This window comes from Peromyscus eremicus, unplaced genomic scaffold (genome assembly GCF_949786415.1).
Source record: "Peromyscus eremicus unplaced genomic scaffold, PerEre_H2_v1 PerEre#2#unplaced_2252, whole genome shotgun sequence".
NCBI classification, from domain to species: domain Eukaryota; kingdom Metazoa; phylum Chordata; class Mammalia; order Rodentia; family Cricetidae; genus Peromyscus; species Peromyscus eremicus.
This window is the reverse complement of record NW_026736487.1, coordinates 40,603-61,959: the sequence shown is the minus strand read 5'-3', so window position 1 is coordinate 61,959 and position 21,357 is coordinate 40,603. Positions and strand designations below refer to the sequence as shown.

Here is a 21,357-nt window from a genome sequence, read left to right as displayed (position 1 = left end):
ACCATGGAGCCATTAAAATAGTATCATAGACAAATATCTTAAATCAGATGATATATCAGATATGAAAAGTATAAAAGATATCAAAACAAATATTAAATTTAAATTTTTTAAATACAATATGGCTATTTATATACAGAAGTACACGCAGTAAAATATTAGTGTTATTAGCTCTGGCTGGTGAGATTATGGGTGGGTTTATCTTTCCCCTGAATACCTCTGGCTTTCTATATATTTCACAAGACACACTAATTACTTTTATAATCAGATAAATAAAAAAAAATTACTTTGAAATAATAGAAAGCTGCCCAGTTTCTGTGTCATTGGGATGGTTTGTAGCAACATTTGCTGTCTGTCCTGTCTGCGGACAAACCGTTTCAGGGCTGGCCTAGAAGGTCCATGCCTGTCCACTTCTATCTGTCATCTTGCTGTGCCCTTCTGAAGGCTGGCTTTTCATTCACATCCATGTGCCCATGTGGTCAAGATGGCTGCTCTCTCACCTTCACATTCAAGGCAGGAGGAAGGGAGGAGGCCTGCACTGACATGTCGGAACAGAAAGTCTTTCTCCATTAAGAAAGAAGGCACCTGGGGGCAGTCGTAGTACGAGGCAGTCGGAAGTGTTGGTCCCGGGAACGGGGGCTTCTTTTTTTTGTCAAGATATATTACAAGCTCTTCACTATTTTTCTCCTTAGAGCTTCCTTTAGTCTTGGAATTCATAAAAACAGTTCCTCCGATATGCTGGCAATGAACTGTTAGTTTGAGTCAGTTCAAGATGTTTTTTTTTTCCACTGTCTCTGGGGGAGTTGGGAGTGGATAATCAGAATATAGGTGCATAAGACATTAGGTATGGAGTTATCTGAGTTTGTAAACACTCACAAACTTTATAGTGAAGCTATCCTGCAGATGTCATATATGATGAGATTGGTAGCTATAGAGACTAAACGGTAAGGAGGACAGGTTGTCGTAAGTCGGGGCACACAGAGGATGCTCATGAATATCTAACAATGAGTAGACACACCACAGCAGCTCCAAGACAAGCCATTTATATTGAGTTTGATCCCACTATCTAGTTTAAAGATAAGAGGTTCCTTTAAAAATAAAAGACACACTGTTCATGACATTTTTGTAAGCTAAGAGTTTCTTTCACTTCATTGTAGATATAATTACCCAAATCCCCACCTTTCTCTGGAGTGGATGTTACATAAGAGATTTCACCTTATTCCTTTATCTGTGAAGTGCAAAGTATTTTATATACTACTTACATTCTTGGATCGTATTGACATTAATTTCTTAATATGTAACAGGCTTTTTGAGATGAACAGTGCTAGAAATTACTATTAGTTCTAACGATGTATTTTGTATACAATGGTTGAACTTCACAAATAGAACAGAACTCTCTAACGATTAAGATCAGTAATAGGTAGCCCTTAGCTGATAACCCTGCCAGCTCACTGGCCAGGGGTCTATTGTATTTTCCTAAGAAAAATGCATCTAAAAAATAAAAATTCAATTAGTTTAATTTAGAAGTGAACTAAATGTAGTGACAAAATGTGTTTGACCTGCAGGCTCTGAATATGCAAGCATTGGGCTCTTGTCACAGGTCACTCCCACCTTGTCTGTGTTATTCAATTCATTCTGGCTCAATGCTCTCTCCTCCTATTTTCCCATTATTTCTTACAGATTACCTTTGTTGGATGAATGAATTATTCCTTAATATATCTGCTACGAAATTTTTCAACTAGCCTGCTTCCTAACATTTACGAGCTACCTCTCTGTTTGAGATAAGTCCTTTATCATGCCTATCTTTATATCTCCCAATGAAAATGTCCCCTCTGGTTCCCCATGCCAGTCTATTTCTTTCCTAACTCTAAAAACAGAATCTACCTCCCCTCCTTTCTTCAATAGTCCTAGTGAAAATATATTAACAAACATATAGGCCTTTGTGTCTACATAAATGGATATAAACAAAAACATAGATTTGCTGTCATTTCCAAAGCATTTCCATCTTAGTTTGGTTTTCACTAGCATGTGAATGCTTCCTGCAAAAATGTACATCATCCATTATTCTAATTTTTCCTTGACAAATAGAAATACCACAATTGACTTATGATTTATAAGGGCCTTAGAAAAACATTAAATTAATGTTCTTTTAAAAAACACATTCACTTTTGTCCATGCCCAGAATTCCCAAATAGGAGCATTATAAAAGGGAACAAAATAGGAACACTGAGAAGTTAAAAGATGTGGCCCGAGTTGACTGCCACTGAAAGAACAACACAAGAACTTTGGAGAAGCCACTCTCCTCGGGGAGACACAGAGAATGAGGTAAATATCCTTCCGTGATAAGAAGCCGGAAATTGTTTAATGGTCTTTTAAAATTGGGTTTTCAAATGTAAGGTCCCCTACCAGCAACCACTGAGCACTTCCCAAGCCAAGCTCATTCTTTTTAAATACAATCAAGTCCTGCTGCTGCCCTCCCTGACTTTGTGACTTTGTGAGATATGCACCAAGCCTGGAAACCAGGGGAGGTGGTTCTGGGGAGAATCGCTGTGTCAGTCCAGCCTTGGGGTGGCTGGGATGTGGTAGATGGGTGGAAGTGGAAAGGAGCAAGGAAGCCTCTGTAGAAGAAGGAATCCAATCAGTAGATAAAGATGTAAGAACAAGATGCCAGTGACTTCACGTTTATCTCACCAGTCCTCACTTCACTGCATAGCAGCCATTGTTGGCCTATCCATTGTTGCCCCTGAACACTGAGCTCCTCTTTGCCGTAGCCCACTTCATGGCAGAGAATACCAGTCAGACACTAATGTCTGCTCCCCACTGTGGAGGCCCACAAAGGTTTTCTAGTGAGACCTGAGCTTGCTTTACCCAGCAGAGCTGCATTAGAGAATTGCTTGACCATGTGTGTGGTTACCAAGTGATTAGAAAGGGTCTGCACTTGGCTGTGCTTGGGGCAGGTCTTATGCTCCACCCTTTGGCATTCCTATAAATAGCCCTTTAGAAGAGACAGAAGGGGCTGGTGGACTAGGATCCAGGCCCTCCTGAGGCTATCCTGTGTTTCTATCTGTTTCTCTCGCCTCTATCCTTCTAAATCTCTTATCCCTCACTCCTCAAGGGTACCCTGGGGTAAAATGTGGGAGCCAGTTACCCAGTTGGCCTCCTACACCCCGTGTCTTCTTAGACCTAGAATCCTGACTGGTTATTTTTCCCCTTTTGTTAAATGAATGATCTCAGAATAAAATCTTTATTTCCCAGGTTTTCTTAGGTGACTAAGCTATGTGACTACATGCTAGCAGGTAGGAAATCAGGATAGATAAATAAGAATTCTGGGAGGACTCCTTAAGAAAAAAGTCTTACCTTTTTCTGCCTTTACGTCCATCTTTCAACCTGCTGTCTTGGATAAAGATGTTGTAACTAATGTTTCACTAACAACCTCATACCATGAGATGCCATGGGGAGGGTCAAAGCCGGAAGAGAAAGAGGAGCTCTGGGGTTCCTGGTAGTTTTTAGAACCTCGTGCCCTAACCTGTTTTATGCAAGAGGATGAGTCTTATGTGTTTAAGCCAGATAGTGATTTCTCTTAGTAGTAGTTGAAACTCTTCATACTTTGGTGCATGGTGCCTAAATTGCTTCAAAACCCACCTTTAAATTTTTATTTAATTGCTTCTTCCAAAAAGAATTAAAGCTGTGGCCCTAACCAAACAGCTGCAAAGATGTGTGATTATACTACTTCTGAGGAAGAACACAAAGGCCAAATAAGGAGACAAATATTAGAAAGGATGGAAAGGGTCTCAATATACAAAGTCATAGAAACTGCACAGGAAATGTAAAGGCAAATCCCATTCCTTTTCTAAGAAAGCAAATATGGCAATATAATTTAAAATTATTTTTAAGTGTGGATAATTGTAATGAGTCCTTCTCTGTACTGCCTGCTCCCAAATAACAACACGAAGACTTCTCATTAATTGTGAAAGTTTGGTCTATAGCTTAGGCTTATGCTTAACTAGCTCTTATAACTTAAATTAACCCATTTATCTAAGTTCTATCATGTGGTGTTACCTCTCTTCTGTTTTGCACTTCCTGTTTCCTGGTGTCTCCTGCACGCCTCAATTCCTCCTTTTCTTCCTTTCTTTCCCCAGAAATCCCACCTATACCTCCTGCCTAGCTATTGACTTTTCAGCTTTTTGTTACACCAATCACAGCAATACATTTTCGCACAGTGTACAGATATCCTTCAACAGATAATGAAATTAAAAATGTAGGGGCTGGAGAGATGGCTCAGCCATTACGAGTACTCGCTGATCTTGCAGAGGACCTGGGCTCAATTCCCAGCACCCACATGGTGGCCATAACCATCTGAAACTCCAGTTCCAGGGGATCCAATACCTCTTCTGGCCTCCAAAGGTATTAGGCATGCACGTGGTGCGCAGACATACATGCAGATGAAACACCCATACATACAAAATAAAAATAAATACTTTAAAACATTAAAAAGCAAAAGAAGAGAAGTAACTAATTGGCTCTAAGGATGAATGGCTAGAGCATTTAAGGGAAAAAAAATCAAATTCAAAGTGATAGTTGAGAATTCATCCATCCGGAAGCATGAAAAAGTTCCGCTGCATAGCTGGGTTGTTTGCAGTTGAGACAATAAAAATAACTAGCAAGATTATATAAAAAATAAAAGAGATCAGAGAATCACATAGTAGATGAATTATGATAACTGTGATTTAACACTGGCTTAGTGTTTCTTCATCGCTAGGTACAATTCTCAACGCTTCACAAGATCAAAATATGGAAACTGCATTACACCTGATGAGGTAGTTACTGCATTATGCCCATTTTTCAGAGTTCATACTCATTCAAAATCACACAGTAAACGAAAGACCAATACTTTAGGTATTAGTTCTAAATTATACTTTAGAGTTAATGTAATACATAGTACATGAGCAGGTCAGCTTCTTGGTTCCTTTAAATTTAGATTTTTGAAGATTGTAGAGGAAGGAAAAGGAATTCCAAAACACTATTTGGAGAAAGATGAAAAGAAAATTGATTGGATGACAATTAGAAAATAGGGAGAAAAAGTCAAGGCCAAGGGCTGCATAAAACTTGAATTTAAACATTGCATTAAACAATGCATTCCAACGTGGATCAGATGAAAGGGAGAACTCGGTGTGTTACAGGTAAGAACGGAGTTTATTTTACCACCTGTTTACTAAGTGGTATTGCCCATTAACCTAGGACTCTGTGGGTGCCAGGCAAGACTCTTCTCCTGAGCTCTCCCCTCAGCCCTCCCTCTACTTTTTTAAAGTTCTGAGTCAGGAACTCATCATACTCAGGGACTCACTGTACAGGTTGGTCTTGAACTCTCTCTGTAGCCCAGGCAGGCCTTAACGTTTATATTTTCTTGCCTCGGCCTCTCAAGTAGCTTGAGTCCAACAAGACATTTTATCTCTGGTACCGATGGTCCTTAAAAGGGGAGGATGAAATGAGATGCGAAGCCTAGCTCTGAAGATTGTGTAAACCATTGGCATCCGTGTTTCAGCAACGCATCCTTCTGAGAATGACTCCCTATCATTCACATAACTATTCAGAAACTGTAAAGGTCCTATTCACCTCATCCTCCAATATTCCACTCCAGTGACATTGTTCCTTAAAGCTCCACCCCTCACTCTGCCCTTCTTGAGTGCAGTTGACGGGAAGGAGCTTCAAAATTCTTAACAGTCCCGCACAGTACTCCATTCAAGCTGTTTCCCCACACCACTGTGGTGTCTATTATTTGTTCATAGGCACACAGGCCTTAGGTAAACTACAAGCTTCCTTGGCAGGAGCCAGTTAGGACAGGGCACATGCTTGGAACGGAAGAAAATGTGCTGAATGGAAACGACCACCCGACAAGCCACGTACAGTATTCTCAGTTTTGCGGTTCTTGAGACTGGGCAGTGATGATAAACAGAAGCCAGGCCGATGGATGGATGCTGCTAACCGGGACCAGCAGTGGAAGGGAAAGGCAGGGGGAAGAAAAGAGTCAGGGGTGGGTGTTGCCAAGTTGTTTCCTTTGAGGAGTCACCTGCTGACCTTGTCCTCTAAGGCTAGAGGAGGAATTGCTGATTCTTTGACCTTTGTCCTTTGAAGGGTAAAGAAAACATCCCCAGAGTAGCCCTCAAAACCAGAAGCCAGAAAGAGGAGCAGACTGAGCCTGGCTATCCTGGCTTCCTTAAGGTTGTGTCGTAGTTTTGTGTAGCCTTAATGCTTTGACTGTGACCTCTGTTTGCCCCAAGGTCAGGTCAGCTTTGAGCACAGCTTACAGATTAAACCCTCCGGACCTTCCTAGAGCCTGAGCTTTAACTGCTTTCAAGAACCCATGCCCAAACCTGCATATTATTTTCTTTGGCCTTAGAGGGGATGGGGCCTTCTTTTAAACCCCAGGTTCAAAAGACAGTAGCTGGAATTTATGCTGAAGTGGAGTACTGGCCTCCGGGCTGAGCAGTGCCCTAATGCAGGTGAAAAGCATGTATTGATTACTTAAAGAAAGTTAAAATAAAAGCAATTTTTTCTCCCCATTTCGGCACATTGCAGCTTTTGGCCTATCCACTCATAGCTAAAAAAGCATTCTTTCCTCATAATCAAGCTTCAGCTGTCTGAATTTCAGGCCTCTCCTCTCCTCCTGAGCTCTGCCGAAGAGCTGCTTTAATTAACCATTATACCACAGATGTTATTGATTTTTTTTTTTTTTTCAAATCGGGTTGAAACATCATTGTGCTGGATCATGGCCAAAACCAAGGCCTGAATTTGTGTGTGCGCGCTGTCTTACTCTTTCTGCATACCTTATTAGTCTCTGTGTCTGCTAAGTGCAGTCCTCAGTATTAACTCAGAAAATATAGAATTGATTTTTTTCGCTCAGCAGCCACGATCTAAGGGCTCGTAATTTGAAATCTGAAAACCTGGGTCTGAGGAAGTCTTTCTGCTGTGACTCTACACTTCCTTGAAGTAAGCTTTTTATTCTTTAATTTAAAAAAGAAATCTCCCTCTGCCTTTTGACTTGTCTCTCCAACACACCTCTGGGGGTTTCGCAGGAACCTGGCCCGTTCTTTGCCTCTGAACTTTGTCAGGAAAAGGCCCCCAGAGTCTTAATTCTTGTCCATCCAATATGCTTGAGCAGCAGTGTCAATGGTACGGGAATTTGAAATCCTAGCGTCTCAGCGCTTTCTCTGTTTTGGAGGGAAATTTGGAAGGCCTTGGACAGAACCCTCTGAGCACTGTGCAGGGAGGGTATCAGAAAACAAGGCATCTGCATTCCTCTGGCAGCTCACCTTCCAGTGATGAGAAACTCAAGGACCAAACAATCACAGCCAGCTCCCCTCAGTTCTGATAAGGCTTCTGTGAGTTTAGTGATACCTTCTTTAAATGTAATTTGAAGCTTTTAAAACACTGTAATGGCAGCCCTTGACCTTTAAGACTCACACGGAGAAAGAGAGGGTGGTGAAAAATGTTTATTTACTCTGCATTAGCGTTAAACTCCCGTTCTCCCCCGAACCGGCGGACCTTTTATAGTACGGAACTCACGCGTGTCACCCTCATTCTTCCAACAGGAACCAGACAGGCCCACTTGAGCTGGAGAAAAACAATGGCCTGTGGCGGGTCCTATGCCTCAGTGCTAAACAACAATGCAGACCTCTTGACGGATCCTGGCGTCGTCGCGAGTGGGATCTTGCAGTTCAACATGTCTGCTGAACAGAAGTTGGAAAAAGAAAAGATCATCTTGTAAACAATTAATTAATGTTTGTCATGAATTATCATTTTTACTTCCTTCTCGAGAGGCTCAAAGGGAATAAAAAGGCATTTTTGCAGGTGGTGGCATTCAAACTAAGGGCAATCAAAGGTTTGAGAGCTGAGGCACGGCACTCGGAGTCTCTAAGGGTGAATGGCGCTAGGATTAGAGCGCAGCAGGGGGTTGAGGGCTTCAGGTGTGAAGCTTAATGTTTGTGATCAGCAAAAAAAGTCTTGAATTTATCTAAACTGCTCTTCTGCTAACAGTACTTCTAGCACATAAATGTTCTGAAACTGACAAGTGTTCTCATTGCTCTTCTAATGCAAACATGATCTGCATTTGAAAGATGCATCCCTTTTGCCTAATTTAGAATGTGCATCACAAAGGGCGTTAGATGATGACCCACAAAGAGATACAAAACACATTCTCTCTCTCTCTCTCTCTCTCTCTCTCTCTCTCTCTCTCTCTCTCTCTCTCTCTCTCTCTCAACATGCTGCATGCATGTGCACACATGCAAACGGTCTCTTTCTTGTATGGATCTTCTTTGAAGCACCTAGCGCAAGGATCTTGTGTGATTGATTTTTTTTTCTTTCTTTCTAGATTTCTAACACTCAAATTAGGTGACTAATCATCTGGCCCATGAGGTCTAATTCTTCTAATTCTTTTCCATTTAATTTGGATAGTTGCCTAGAATTTGTTATCCTAATTTTTAATTTAACTAACTTTTTCCTGTCCACTTTCCATCAGTAGCAATATGCTGAAGGTATCCAACTCATAGAAAAATTTAAAATCCACACCGTGTGAATGATGTTAAAATTTCCTAAAGAATTCTGAGCAATGTTTGTGACCTCCCAGAACTAATGATGTGGGCAGGTGTTGCTGATATTTTGAAGGTTGCTACAGTCCATATAAACACATCTGGCTACTTTCCAACTCCTTTTCATAATTTACTATTGATCTCTATTCATTTTTGTCTCCATATATGAACAAACATCTACTTCATGAACCCCAAGAAGAAAGAATATGACGCAAAATGTGGATGAGATATCACTTCATGAAATAAATCAAAATTTGATAGGAATGCATGAATCTGAGACTCGTAATTTTTAATCTAACGTTCCAAAGTTCTTTAGCTTTCCTGTGGTGCCCACCCATTTCCTTTTCTGCATTTCCTCTCCCTTGTATTACCCACTGATTGTCAACCTAATGTATTCCGGGTTTTAGGGCTTCTAGCCCTAAGGAATCCAAAATAAGGAAAGCAAATGGAGGCACACGTTTGTCCCCTTTTGCCTCGCGCTCTGTGATGGCAAAGCTGAGTGCCACTTGGAGGCTTGTGCTTTCCATTCTAGACCATGTCATGGGGATTTCTCTTGAATCCAAATGTGCAATGCAAACCTGTGGGATTTGGAGAGCTCTCCCAGGAATTTGATGGGCTTAGGTAGAAGGGGCCAAACTGGAGTATTGTCAGGCCAGAGACCTGGGAGGAGAGTTTAGAAAGTTTAGAAGAGAAAGGTAAGTATGGAAAGAAGACCAGCAGAGCCTCTGAGACAGAATGAGGCACACTGCAGGTGTCACGGAGGCCTGCCCCGGAGTCTCTGGTAACTTCTAAGACTAGGTAAAGTAACTTCCTATAAAAGTAAGTTCCTTTGTTTAATATATATATATATTTATGTCTTCAAGCCTAAGGTCTTACTCATTTAGTACCTTCCCTTTTTGTAAAGATGTTAAAATGCCAGTAAAAGCCTAATGCTGACTGCTGTAGGGAGACAGGGGGAGGGGGAGGGAGGAGGAGGGAGGGAGCTGGGGAGGGGGAGGGGGAGAGGGAGGAAGAGGAGGGAGAGAGGGAGGAGGCTGGGGAGGGATGGGGAGGGGTGGAGAGGGATGGGGAGGGGTGGGGAGGGGTGAGGAGGGGTGGGGAGGGATTGAGGGAGGGATGGGGAGGGGCGGGGAGGGGTGGGGAGGGATTGAGGGAGGGATGGGGAGGGGTGGGGAGGGGTGGGGAGGGATTGAGGGAGGGATGGGGAGGGGTGGGGAGGGGTGGGGAGGGATTGAGGGAGGGATTGAGGGAGGGATGGGGAGGGATGAGGTGGGATGGGGAGGGATGGGGAGGGATTGAGGGAGGGATGAGGAGGGATGCGGAAGGATGTGGAAGGATGTGGAAGGAGAGGAGTGAGTAGCAGTAGTTGTAATCCAAATGATGGGATAATTCATGACACCCAGCACCCAGGGGAACTCCTAAGGCCAGTGACAAGGCTTGTTTCTAAGTCCCAGGACCCTGGACCTTAGTCGCCATAGGAAGCTCTGCCTGGTGGCTCCAGGGTGGCACTGACTCCCACAGCTGCTGATCGCCCCGCCCTGCTGAGGAACCTTGCCCTGCCTGGGACTTTGTCTCCAGTGTAGATCGGGTGGGAGAGAGGCAAGCGAAGCCCACCCTTCTCTGCCCACTTGCTGGCACATTCCACTGCCATCGCCTAGACTCAGTCACTGTTCTAGGCAGCTGTGAGGGCATTCAGTAGAGAACCAGGGGTGAGGAGCTGAAATGGCTCCCCAAACCTTAAAATTTGAGTCTGTGTGCCTTTTATTGGTATTGAGGCAACTTGCCTAGATGTGAGAAGAAAAATATTTTGGCATAGGATGAATATTTACGAAAGAACATTTTTCTTAAAATAAACATCAATTCGCCAACCATAAAAAAAAAAATTACATGCAAGAAAAGTGTCAGAGTTGTATCCTCTCCTAGTAGGAAAGGAATATAACTTTCCTATTCTCTTTGCAATGTATACAATCAGATACCCCCGGCCCCCCACGCCCACCCTCCACCCCGTCTGTTTAACCGCCAATTGCATTGGCCTGAGCAACATAGAAACAGTTTCTGGGGCTGCTGGGAGTACATCTTCTTCCGCCTGTAGTAGGGAACCAGGGATTTGAGAATAGCGTCTTCCTACAAGCTGCTAATGAATGCTCCCCGCAACCAGCCGAGAATGAGTCGATGATGAAAGAATTAAGAACTGTTCCCACTTGACTGGCTCTCCTGGTTGGATCTGTCTTTCCCAATGGGATTGACCTTTCTAGGACTTCTGCCTGCGTGAGAGGTCCCACCCCGTCACTATTTTAAGGGGATCTGTGAAAGGCTCCTTATTTCGTGTCCCTCCCCCACCCACATTAGGCCACCACTGTGTGCTAGTGCTTGAAATTAATCAAGGGCCCCTTCTAGGAAAGGGATTCCTCTTTGAGAGAAACGGAACTGGACACTTTGCTGCCTTCCCGCGCGCGCACATCTCTTGGCCCTGCCGGCCCCTGGTTTCCCCAAGCTCTCCCTAGACAAAGCCTGGCGACGCCGCCGGGGGGAAGCAGCAGCGAGGAGCCCAGGCCCGCTCCTGCCAGACAGCTGCTGTTTGAACCCAGTTCTGACCGTAAAATCAAAAGTGGGTCCGAGGGAAGCGGTAAACACGGTGCAATGAGCCTTTTGAAGGCAGCTGATGCCTCATTTGGGGTGACATGTTGTGGCTGATGAGTGTGGATGATGTGGGGTTTTCGATAAGTACCTCATCAGTATCCTCATCATGCTCGGGTTGCTCTGCCGCGGCGTGTGCCCTGACTTGATTGTAATTGCCCGAATCTGCTCCCGCTGCTCAGGCGCGCACAGTAATATGCAATAAAACAGCAAGGAGTGAATGTTAACCGTCTGAGTTCTGACACGGTGGCTCTGTGGTTCAAGATCTCCATTAAGGACTGGGGAAGGGGGGTCGGAAGGGGGGGGCGGGCTGTAAGAAAAGAAGGCATCAGAAATTTCCCAGGGCCCGCTTGTGTGATGAAAGAGCAGAAATTAGGCGCCATTTAGGCTTAGATGCTCACAGGTAGACACTAACAGGTCGTTTGCTGGCATAGACGTGTAATTAATTTTTTTCCATCCCCAGGTGTCCCTGTTTGGCTCATTAGCTCTAACAGCATGCATGGCTGCCACCTTTTTCCAGATGTGCATGGTGGTCACTTTCTGCAGGGATTGCCCAACCTTCAAGCGCCCAGAGCCCAGAGTCTGCAGAAGGTTGTTCCAGGTAGAGTTGCTAAGGGGTAGTTTTTCAGAGGACTCAGAGGCAGACCTCAGAAACGTTAACCAAAGGACCCCTGCCCACCAGCTCCCGTTCACCTTGAGTAGCGCCCAGGGCGGTCTGGTCTCCTTTGTTCTATTGATGTTCACACATGTAAGGAAGTCTTAGAGGTATGCTTTCATACCCAACCTGCTGGTGTCAGGGCGTCAGGAGATACAGCTCTACAGGAGGAAGGAACCGTGTGCCCACCCCAGGACTGAGCCGTCACAGTGGCAGAACCCTTCTGAGAAAGAGGGCTGTCGGGTGGGCACCCCTTTCCTTTCTCAGGCAGGTTATTTTAAATGAGGGAGGAAGGGATGACTGGAGTCTGTCTTGAAAGGAATGAGGTCATTTTCTTTTAAAAAAATTAACATTACTGTGTGTGTGTGTGTGTGTGTGTGTGTGTGTGTATGTGTGTGTGTGGTGTGAGTGTGAGTGCAGGGGGTTGTGTCTGAATTCAAGTCTTCAAGTTTGGCAGCAAGCACCAGGCCATCTTCATAGCCCCAGCGACATCACTTTTTGAAATTAAGGTACACTTTGTACAGCCTGGGTTCCCATTCTAGGTCTCATGATAAATATAAACACTTGACAATGTGTATAATTTCTGTATTGTAAACCTAGTTTTCTTGGTCTTAACACCCCCTCCCCCGCCTTTAAAACCTGGGATGAATCATAAATTGTTTATCTTTTGTAAGTAAATGCTACTACTCAATGTATTATCTACCTAGAAATATACTCAAGGCATCTCAACTGAGATACCGCTATTCATTGAGATTTCCTATTAGCTGAGTTTTGGATGAGATATCGGCAGGAATTTTAGAATGAGATTTTAATTACGTATGAGAAGGTCTACCACTGTGTTTCTTTTTAAACAAAGTAGAGTTTGCTTAAAGGTATCCCTCTTTTCCTTCCCACCCCACTTTATAGTAGCGTCTTTTCGGACATTGCAAATGGCATTTGTTTAGACTGTGGGTTTTCTCCTCCTTTGAAAAAAAAAGCCTCACATTTGAAACTAATTAATTCAGTCTACACTCCCCCTTGGAAGCCCCTATACAGATGGGATTTCATTAACTGTTTGAATGTATCAGGAACTGCTTAAGAGAAACAGTTCCTGCCCATGTGGATAATTAATAGAGCAATCCCCAGAAAGACCACCTCCACAGTAACTACCTGGCCCTTGCTTAACAAGCCTCTCAGATTTAACCTCCCCCTGCCCCTGCCCTCGCCAGTCTTTCCCACAAGTAGCCAGGTGCTTCTTTTCTTGCAGGTAACTGTTTCAGCCCATTAGGTTCTGCCTAAGTCCCTGGTAGCCTTCAACTTGGACGTGAGAAGAGAATGAACTTGGCCTTGTTTACCAGTGTCTGTGATGATGTGGGAGGCAGCCATTCTCTGTCCCAGGGACAAGCCTTGCCTTGAAGTAACAGTCCCATCCATGTCTTGTTACTCGTTAAGATTTAACCCCGAGTTTTCAGATTAAGTTCTCACACAGAGTCATCACTCTGTTCTGGAACATCCCTTCAGGCAAAGTCTTTCCATTTTCTTTCTGCCTTAACCAGATGTACAGTGTTAGTGGGTGGTGCTTTGACCAGCTGTTGCTTTTGATTTGAGAATTGGTGTGTTTCAGAGGTGGGTCATTTCTAGACAGAGTTCTGTCTCCTCTAGTCAAGTTGACATCCTACTAAAGTGGTCACATTAGCACATGACCCCTTAGCAGGTGACTTTGTCAATGAAGTATTTTAACCTCTGAAGAACAAGCATATTAAATGTATGCAAACTGGAACAGTCTTTAAAAAGGGGAGTGAACAATTGTATCAGAGAACTGAAAATGCATGAACCGTCTCTGCTGAAAGGGTGAGAGCTCTAAATTGGTGTGCTACTGGGGAATGTTCTGGAAGGAAAAGCTAAACCAAGAAGTGCTATAAATGCAACCAGGACCACAATAAATTTCCTCTAAGCAAATGATAGTAGTTTTTTTTTTTCTCCAGAAATTTATGAGTAAGAATGTGCAAACAAATGATTTCTAAAATATATTGGTATGTATAAGATTTCTAAGATCTGTTGTTAACTAATATTAATTCATTTCTATGATGGTCCAAAGGAGTGGTGCATTGAAAAGAAAAGGGAAGTTAGTAGAACTTTCTAGATGCACCTATGTGCCTTTAGATTCACATTATTCAAGTTTGGCATCTGTATACACATCTAAAGTGTGTGCTTACCATAAGTCGGAAGTCAAGGTTTAAGAGAGTTTGGCCCTGGCTTTACAGTTTTCTACTGTAGCAATTAAGAAAAGGTGAAAGGAGGAAAAGGAATTACAAAATGTAAGAAGCTTTAGTTAAATGGCAGGTTTAATCAGCAAGAATGCATAAGTCAGCTTTTTGATAGTGCAGCAACCTGATTGGATCCAGGCTTAAAAGATCTGGCTGTGAATTCTGCACAAGCTGAAGGATATGCAAAAACTGCAGCATCAACAATTCATTTCAAAAAGGAAAGAAAACACAAACAAAATTAACCCTGAAATAGCATTACAACAGTTGTAGATCGGGTTGCCATGGGAACCAGAGAGACGCTGGGTGTCAGAACTACAACCTGAGTTTACCTGGAGGGATGGACGTACAGAGGATATACTTGTGGGGCCTCATGTTATCAGCTGACTGGTGGTGTCTTCTCTGCACAGAGTCTTAGCACATGCTGTGTACTGAGAGTAGAAGAAACTAGGTCCACTCGCTTGTATATCTATGCTAAGTCAAGACTTGTTGATACCCTATTATATAGTTTCTTGTTCAGGTAGTATGAGCAGGGCTGAGAATCATTGGATGTTCCCATGTAGTTGTCTCGATCCTGGTCCTTTCCCCATGTGCTGTATATTAGGAAAACAAATGGCCAGCTATCCTACCAAGTCTCAGCATTGATTCCTAGCTGCAAAGGGAACTCGAGTTTGGTAAGATCACATGACCTTGCGTTAAGCCAGCAAGAGCCAGAGAAGCATTCCCTGAAGAACCAAACTTCAAATGTGAGTTTATTTGAGCAAAGGTTTGGAGGCAAGTAAGTCTCCCCAAAATGAGTTACCCATTCTGATAAAGGTCCCAGTCTCCCTGGCACTTGGGATAGATCTTTAGGTCAGAAACAAAAATGTTCTCAAGTTAGAACCACAGCCCTGAGATTTTGGCAAGCATTTGGACTTACTATAAGTGACTATATTCTATTCCATGGTCATGTGGAAGGAGCTTTAGTGGTTACTGGGTCAGAAGGAGGGTGTACTGAAGACAAGGGAGATGGTAGCCGCAGAGAAAAGCAGCCTGTGCCCTAGTGTGGAATAAGACATCCCTATCTTTCCTAAACTTGGGACAAAAGAGATAAGCAAAGATCTGAGTTTCATGCACCACCCCACCTTGCCAATAAGGCGACCTTTAAAAGAAAAATGAATGCATAGAATAAACTAGAACTGTGTCTCAAGACGGACAAAGGGAATGCAAAATTAAAGTCTTGATGTGAAAGGGAAGGTACAATGGAGCCTTCCAGATGAGATACCTTTGGAGAAAATTTCAATTTCACTGTTTCTTTTCTTTCTTGCTTTTTTCCCCCCTCACAGATGTGTTCTGTGGAAAGCCTGAAAGCCTTTTTTATTATTATTATTTCTTATTTTCTTTCTCTTTTCACTATGTGATATACATTCTTTTTTCTTTAAATCCCTTCTAATGTGGAGACAGTTCCTTGTTACCCTGTTTTGTTTCTGGCTAGTAGCTGCAGTCAGCGATACTTACATCCAATCCTCTCTTGTTTCATTTCTTATTTTCTCTCCCTTTCCTCCCTTCCTCCTCACCTCTTATTAACCCTTATGGTTCATGCATCTTGTGATTTACATAAAAATGCCATTCTCCCCCTTTTTTTTTTTTTTAAAAAAAAAAGCACATCTCACTTACTTTTGGACATAAACTCACGTTTCTGTCTATGACTTTGTGTACTAAACTAATGGGCTCGGTCTTGTTAGCAAGCAGGCAGTTCATGTTAATTTACTATACTTATCGTGATTCTGCCTATGTATTGAAGGTGTTTGTAAAGGACAAAAAAAAATGTGTTTTCATCTGAGCATTGACTGACATAACCCACAGTATTCTATTCTCTAGAGCTGCAAAATTGCTAGCTTTTTAGAGTCCGTAGCTCTGGGTTGGGACATGACTTGACCATGGGATGATGTTCATGAAAGAGAGAGGTGTATTCCACCCGGGGGGATTAGAGCTTAAAATCAGAGATCTCTAGAGAGCAAAACATGGGAGAGACAAACTAAAATTCGTTTTGTATAACTTTTCTAGATTTGTTTATTGTATGTATGAGCATTTTTATCTGCATGTCTATACGTGCACAATGTGTATGCCTGGTGTCCTTGGAGGTCAGAAGAGGGTGTCTGATCCCCTGGAACTGGAGTTATAGGTAGTTGTGAAACTATGTGTGGGTGCTGGAGAGTGGAGCTCAGGTCCTCTGCCAGAGCAGCCAGCGCTTATAACAGCTGAGCCATCTGGCTAGCCCAAGACACGAAAACATTAGGTTGGCTGATGATGGCCATATCTGGAGCTCCAGGTGTGTGGCAATGATGTTTGCGTACATTCATAGTTTCCCCTCAGAAAAACCCTGGATTTTCTCATTTGCGATGCCCTCTTGGTTCTTAAACATGTGCTTTTTTGTGACATCCCTCTGTGTGGTTATGCTTTGATGCTGTGGTATGGTCTGACACTGAGGAAAACAAATGGATGTTCTAGAAAATCAGGGATGTTTGTAGATGTAGAAGAGGTAAAGTGTTCTTTAATAATATGAAGTCAAAGATGTACAATTCAGTATGTTTATTTGCCAGGGTGGGGGGTAGGGGGATCCTTCCTTTATATCTACCTGGAAAGAGACTAAAAAAGAAAAAAAGCCTCATTTTTCGGTTGCAGGTGTGGATTTAAAAAGGAATTGGTTGGGGGTGGGGCAGGACACAGAAGCAGTTGCAGGGAGGAGACGGGGTAAACATGATGTCAGTACAGTCCTCATACATGAAATTCTCAAAAATTTGTAAACAAAAGAACAATCATTGACTAAATATTCCGAGTTTATACTTGAAGTTCTGTCAGTTAAGAAGCCTGTTGAAGAATTGGTGAGTTGTGGAAAAATACTGTCTATGTGTCAACAATGGAATGTTTGCCTAGTTAATATCTTGGAAATTTCTTTTTTCTTAGTCTCCTCCACTTTAGAAGAAGAAAGCACTCTCCCTCCCTGCTTCCTCAAAGGAAAAGTTCACTTTTAATATAACATAGATTTTAATCCTTACTGATCAAGAAAAGGTACAAAAGTAACAACTGTTTGTTTTTTTGTTTGTTTTTTAACGTGGTTTTACTTTGTTTTCCTGGTTGGGGCAGTTTGTTATTGCATTGGGTTTTTGTTTGCTGTTTTAGAAAGAACTTAAAGTTGCATGGGCAAGGAGTAGGAGAGGATCTGGAAGGACTTGGGGAGGGGAAGAAGATGATCCAAATATGTTCAAGTTTCAAAACTGATTTAAATAATACAAATATAATAATAATAATAATAATAATAATAATAATAATAATAATACTCCCCCAAAAGTAATGACTGTGAGTAAAGGGGAACTTGTGAGCTGTCTGAGTGACAAAGAAGTTCCATTTCTGTGATTCTGTAGTCCCTCATCCTATCCAGTTCACTAGAGCCACTGAAGCAGAGCAAACTTTAAATAACTGAAGTCGATTACCTTGAAGAAAAAGAGAAATAATCTAATTAGAATGAAGCCGAACTGAAAAGTATTTAAAGAGACTTAGGAACTATCTTGATTAATATCTCTAAAATATGTTGGAAGCTGGGCCTGGAGGCACACACCTGTCATCCCAGTACTTGGAAGACTAAGACAGTAGAAACAAACGTTCAAAGCCAGCATCTACGACAGAGTGAGTTCAAGGCCAGTCTGCACTATGTGAAACAAATCTGTACGTGTGTGTGTGTGTGTGTGTGTGTGTGTGTGTGTGTGTGTGTGTGTATCCTAATAGATAAAAGTATTTTTAAAGTAAAATATTTTAAACTCTTTTAAAAATATTTTGAAAGTCATTGTTTTTCAGATTAAGAAAGAAAGAAGAAAGAAAGAAAGAAAGAAAGAAAGAAAGAAAGAAAGAAAGAAAGAAAGAAATGCATCAACTCCTCAGGCTGTGTGCTACCCAAACCTATGAAACATGGAACAAATGTCCAAAGTTTTTTATAGTAGCCGCAAAACTACAAGCAGGGCCAAAGAATCAAACCGAGTATTCACGGACCGTAGAACAATTCTTATCACATTTAATGTCAAGTGCATACTCTTCAATACGTGTGAGAAAGGGTCACAGCAAACGGTCTTTCTGCAGCATGGGGGCTTTTGGTCAGCAAGTTTCTCTTCTGGTTTCAGGACACTCTTCCTGTATCTTCACAGATTCCACCTGCACCACTGCCTTCCACTTTCAATCAGGAAAGCTTCACATTCGCCTCTGTGCTGTGTTTAGGGGAAAGATCGTTAGCATGAGTGATTGCAAAGCCCGTGGACCTCAAATACAGTTTTCCTCTTATTCACTAACGTGGGGATGTTGAACTGAGAAAATAATGCATCTAGGATTGCTGAGGGTATCAGATTCTTTTAATAGACAACAGTCATTTTCTCTAACTGCCTTATATTTCTCGGTGTCAGTCTAATAATTACATGCTATCAATTTTGTGTCATTTCCTCCGGGATTCCCTGTCTACTCTGCACTACTACTAACTGTTTCTCTTTACCCAACACACGGTCTAATTGCTGTGTCGAAGGTTTACTTGAACCCATTTTAAATATTATACATTTGACCGTAAAATCATGCATCTGCTGTTGAGTATGCATTTATATCAAACTTACAGCTTTAAATTTCACTCAAGAATGAAGCCTCAGATTTAATGCAGGTTTTGAATGCAGATTTACTATAAAATAAGTGAATAATAATGCCAGGTTATTTTGGAAAGTGTTCTTTTATGCATTTAATACAATCACAAAATGGTTGCCCACAGGTGGCCTTTTCAGAGGGTTAAGCCACAATGCTCCGCACAAAAAGGACACTAGAATCTAATGTTCTTCAGAATTTAAAAAGCTGTTCGCTTGCTTTTGTTAATTTTCAGATTTAGCCGTGTCCATTATTGTCAAGCCCCAAATGCAGGACATTCTTTTTTGACATTTTGCCCTAAATAGACACTGACCGAGGCTGACTCTCTGGCCGGCTGCTTTGTCCCACTGGCGGAAACTCGTGGTGAACAATGAGCAAGCATTCTTGGTACTTAAATAGCCAAGGAATAGACCGGTTTAGACAGGCAGCAGCTCTGGCACATTCTGGGTTAACAAAAGTGTGTTTGACAAAAGATGAATTTCTTTCCCTATATTTCCCCCAAAAGTAAGTATTTAATTATGTCTTAACACAGTTTCTTCTTTTTTTTTTTTTTTTTTTTTTTTTTTTTTTTTTTTTTTTTTTTTTTTTTGCCTAGAGGATTATATGCTCTAGTGACAAGCTCATTCACTTTCTGAGGTTATCATGTGGCATTAAAGACCATAGCATTTAAATCCTGCTACAAAACAGACTATTCTTTAACCAAATAATTATTCACTTAAGAGAAAAGGGTTAAGATATATATGGGGTTTCATTGCAGGGCTAACATTACATTGTAGTGCTAGCATTTTGTAAGATGAAATTGTTTACGAAGCTTATGGGAAAATTGAAAAAAGCGGCAATGCCTTTTTCTAAGCAAAGGATTAGGATGTATTAAATATACGAGGAAAATGTTTCAAAGGCGGGTAATTCATAAATAGAGGAAAATAAAACAACTTTTACATTAAAATATATGACTTAAAGCATAACTTAGAACAAGTGGTATAACTTCCGAACCATCCTTACAAAAACTAGCCTTTTCAATTGCGCTTTTAGAAATACTAATACATCCAAAGCATGGAATCACTTACATTTCTGTAAAGCTAAATAGTCCTTCACTTGAAGAAAGGGTCTAGTAATAGGTATTTGTGAGAAGAGGATAAATAATACTTGATGAAATGAATAGATTGAAGTAATGTATATAAAATAAATTTCTACTCGTTTTCAATAAATGAATAGAAAAAAATAACTGAAGTAGTTTTTGTCTAGGGGATATCACAGTAAGAAAACCCTAATTTAGGTGTTTTATATAAAAATGCAGTTTGGGGGATGTCCTCATCTGTTCCCGATTCAGTTATATCACCTTGGCCATCAGTATCAAGAGCACAGCTCAAAGCACAGCAACATTCAGGATGGGAAACTGGAGGCACTGGAGACTGACCTGCACAATCATCAAGAGGAAAGAGGAAACATTGTACGTGGTGAGGATTTTAAACCTCCCTCTGTTATTGTGTGTGTCTTTGTCCCTGTTGTCAGAAATAAATGGATGTTTTCCAAGTAGACCTTTCAGTGTGTAAGACACAGAGTCTTTTAGGGACAGGGCTCTCCAGATATGTTTTGCTCATAATTTTTGTTAGACTTCCTAATGAACTTTTGCCCTTCAAGGATTCCAAAGTTTTCTACCCTAGAGGATTCCAGCTTAAATTACTTAAAATGTGCTTTATTTTAAAAGTAGATATGTTTCCCTGTGTAAAATTGGGTTAGCCTCAAAATCTGGTAAGCAGGATTGTGGTTAGGCTAGGAAATGCTGAACACCTTGCCTTCTATCACTTCTCCATCCCATTGGCTTTAGCTCAGGTTTGAGGCCCCTGTTTAACTGCAAAGGAGTCTGGGAAGTGTAGTATATTAGTTACTTTTCTCCTGCTGTGATAAAATACCATGACCAAAGATATATATATATATATATATATATATATATATATATATATATATATAGAGAGAGAGAGAGAGAGAGAGAGAGAGAGAGAGAGAGTTTATTTTGGCTTACAATTCCAGAAGGATTAGAGTCCATCGTGGCTGGTAGGTATGGCAGGAAACTGAGAGATCCACCACCACAGCATGAAGCTGAGAGAGCAAACTGGAAGTAGAAGGAGGCTATACAATTTCAAAGCCCACCCCTGACTGAATTACTTCCTGTGTCAAGGCTACACTGCCTGATCCTTCCCAAACAGTGCCACCAACTAGGAACCAAGTGTTCAAATACCAGAGCCTATGGGGGACATTCCTCATTCAAACCACCACAGAACATTTTTACTCAGATCCAAAAACGAAAATAATATCAATGATATTCTAACATATCTCTGCCAAAATGATCTTTGGCAAATGATTAATTTACCTTCCCCCTCAATTGTTGAAGCACATCATCTATGAGCTGGGCTTATGTCTATAGGCATCTCCAGGGTTTTGTGACTTCATAGACTAAATGGTTCCTTAGCACTTTGGAACAATTATTAAAATACCCTTCCAGCTTTTATGAAGCATTTTAACTGATCTGGATTTGAGGGGAAACACTTCTAATTAACTACTGAAAGCATATTTAAAAGAAAAAAAC

General features: G+C 41.7%; 1 long non-coding RNA gene across 1 annotated transcript; it reads left to right on the top strand.

The window, feature by feature from the left end:
* Nucleotides 1–5,839: 5,839 nt before the first annotated feature.
* LOC131902103 (uncharacterized) lies at nt 5,840–7,758 on the top strand. The gene is made up of 3 exons (XR_009377004.1): nt 5,840–6,028; nt 6,902–6,984; nt 7,587–7,758. It is a non-coding gene; the product is annotated as an uncharacterized LOC131902103 (long non-coding RNA).
* The last annotated feature ends 13,599 nt before the right edge of the window (nt 7,759–21,357 follow it).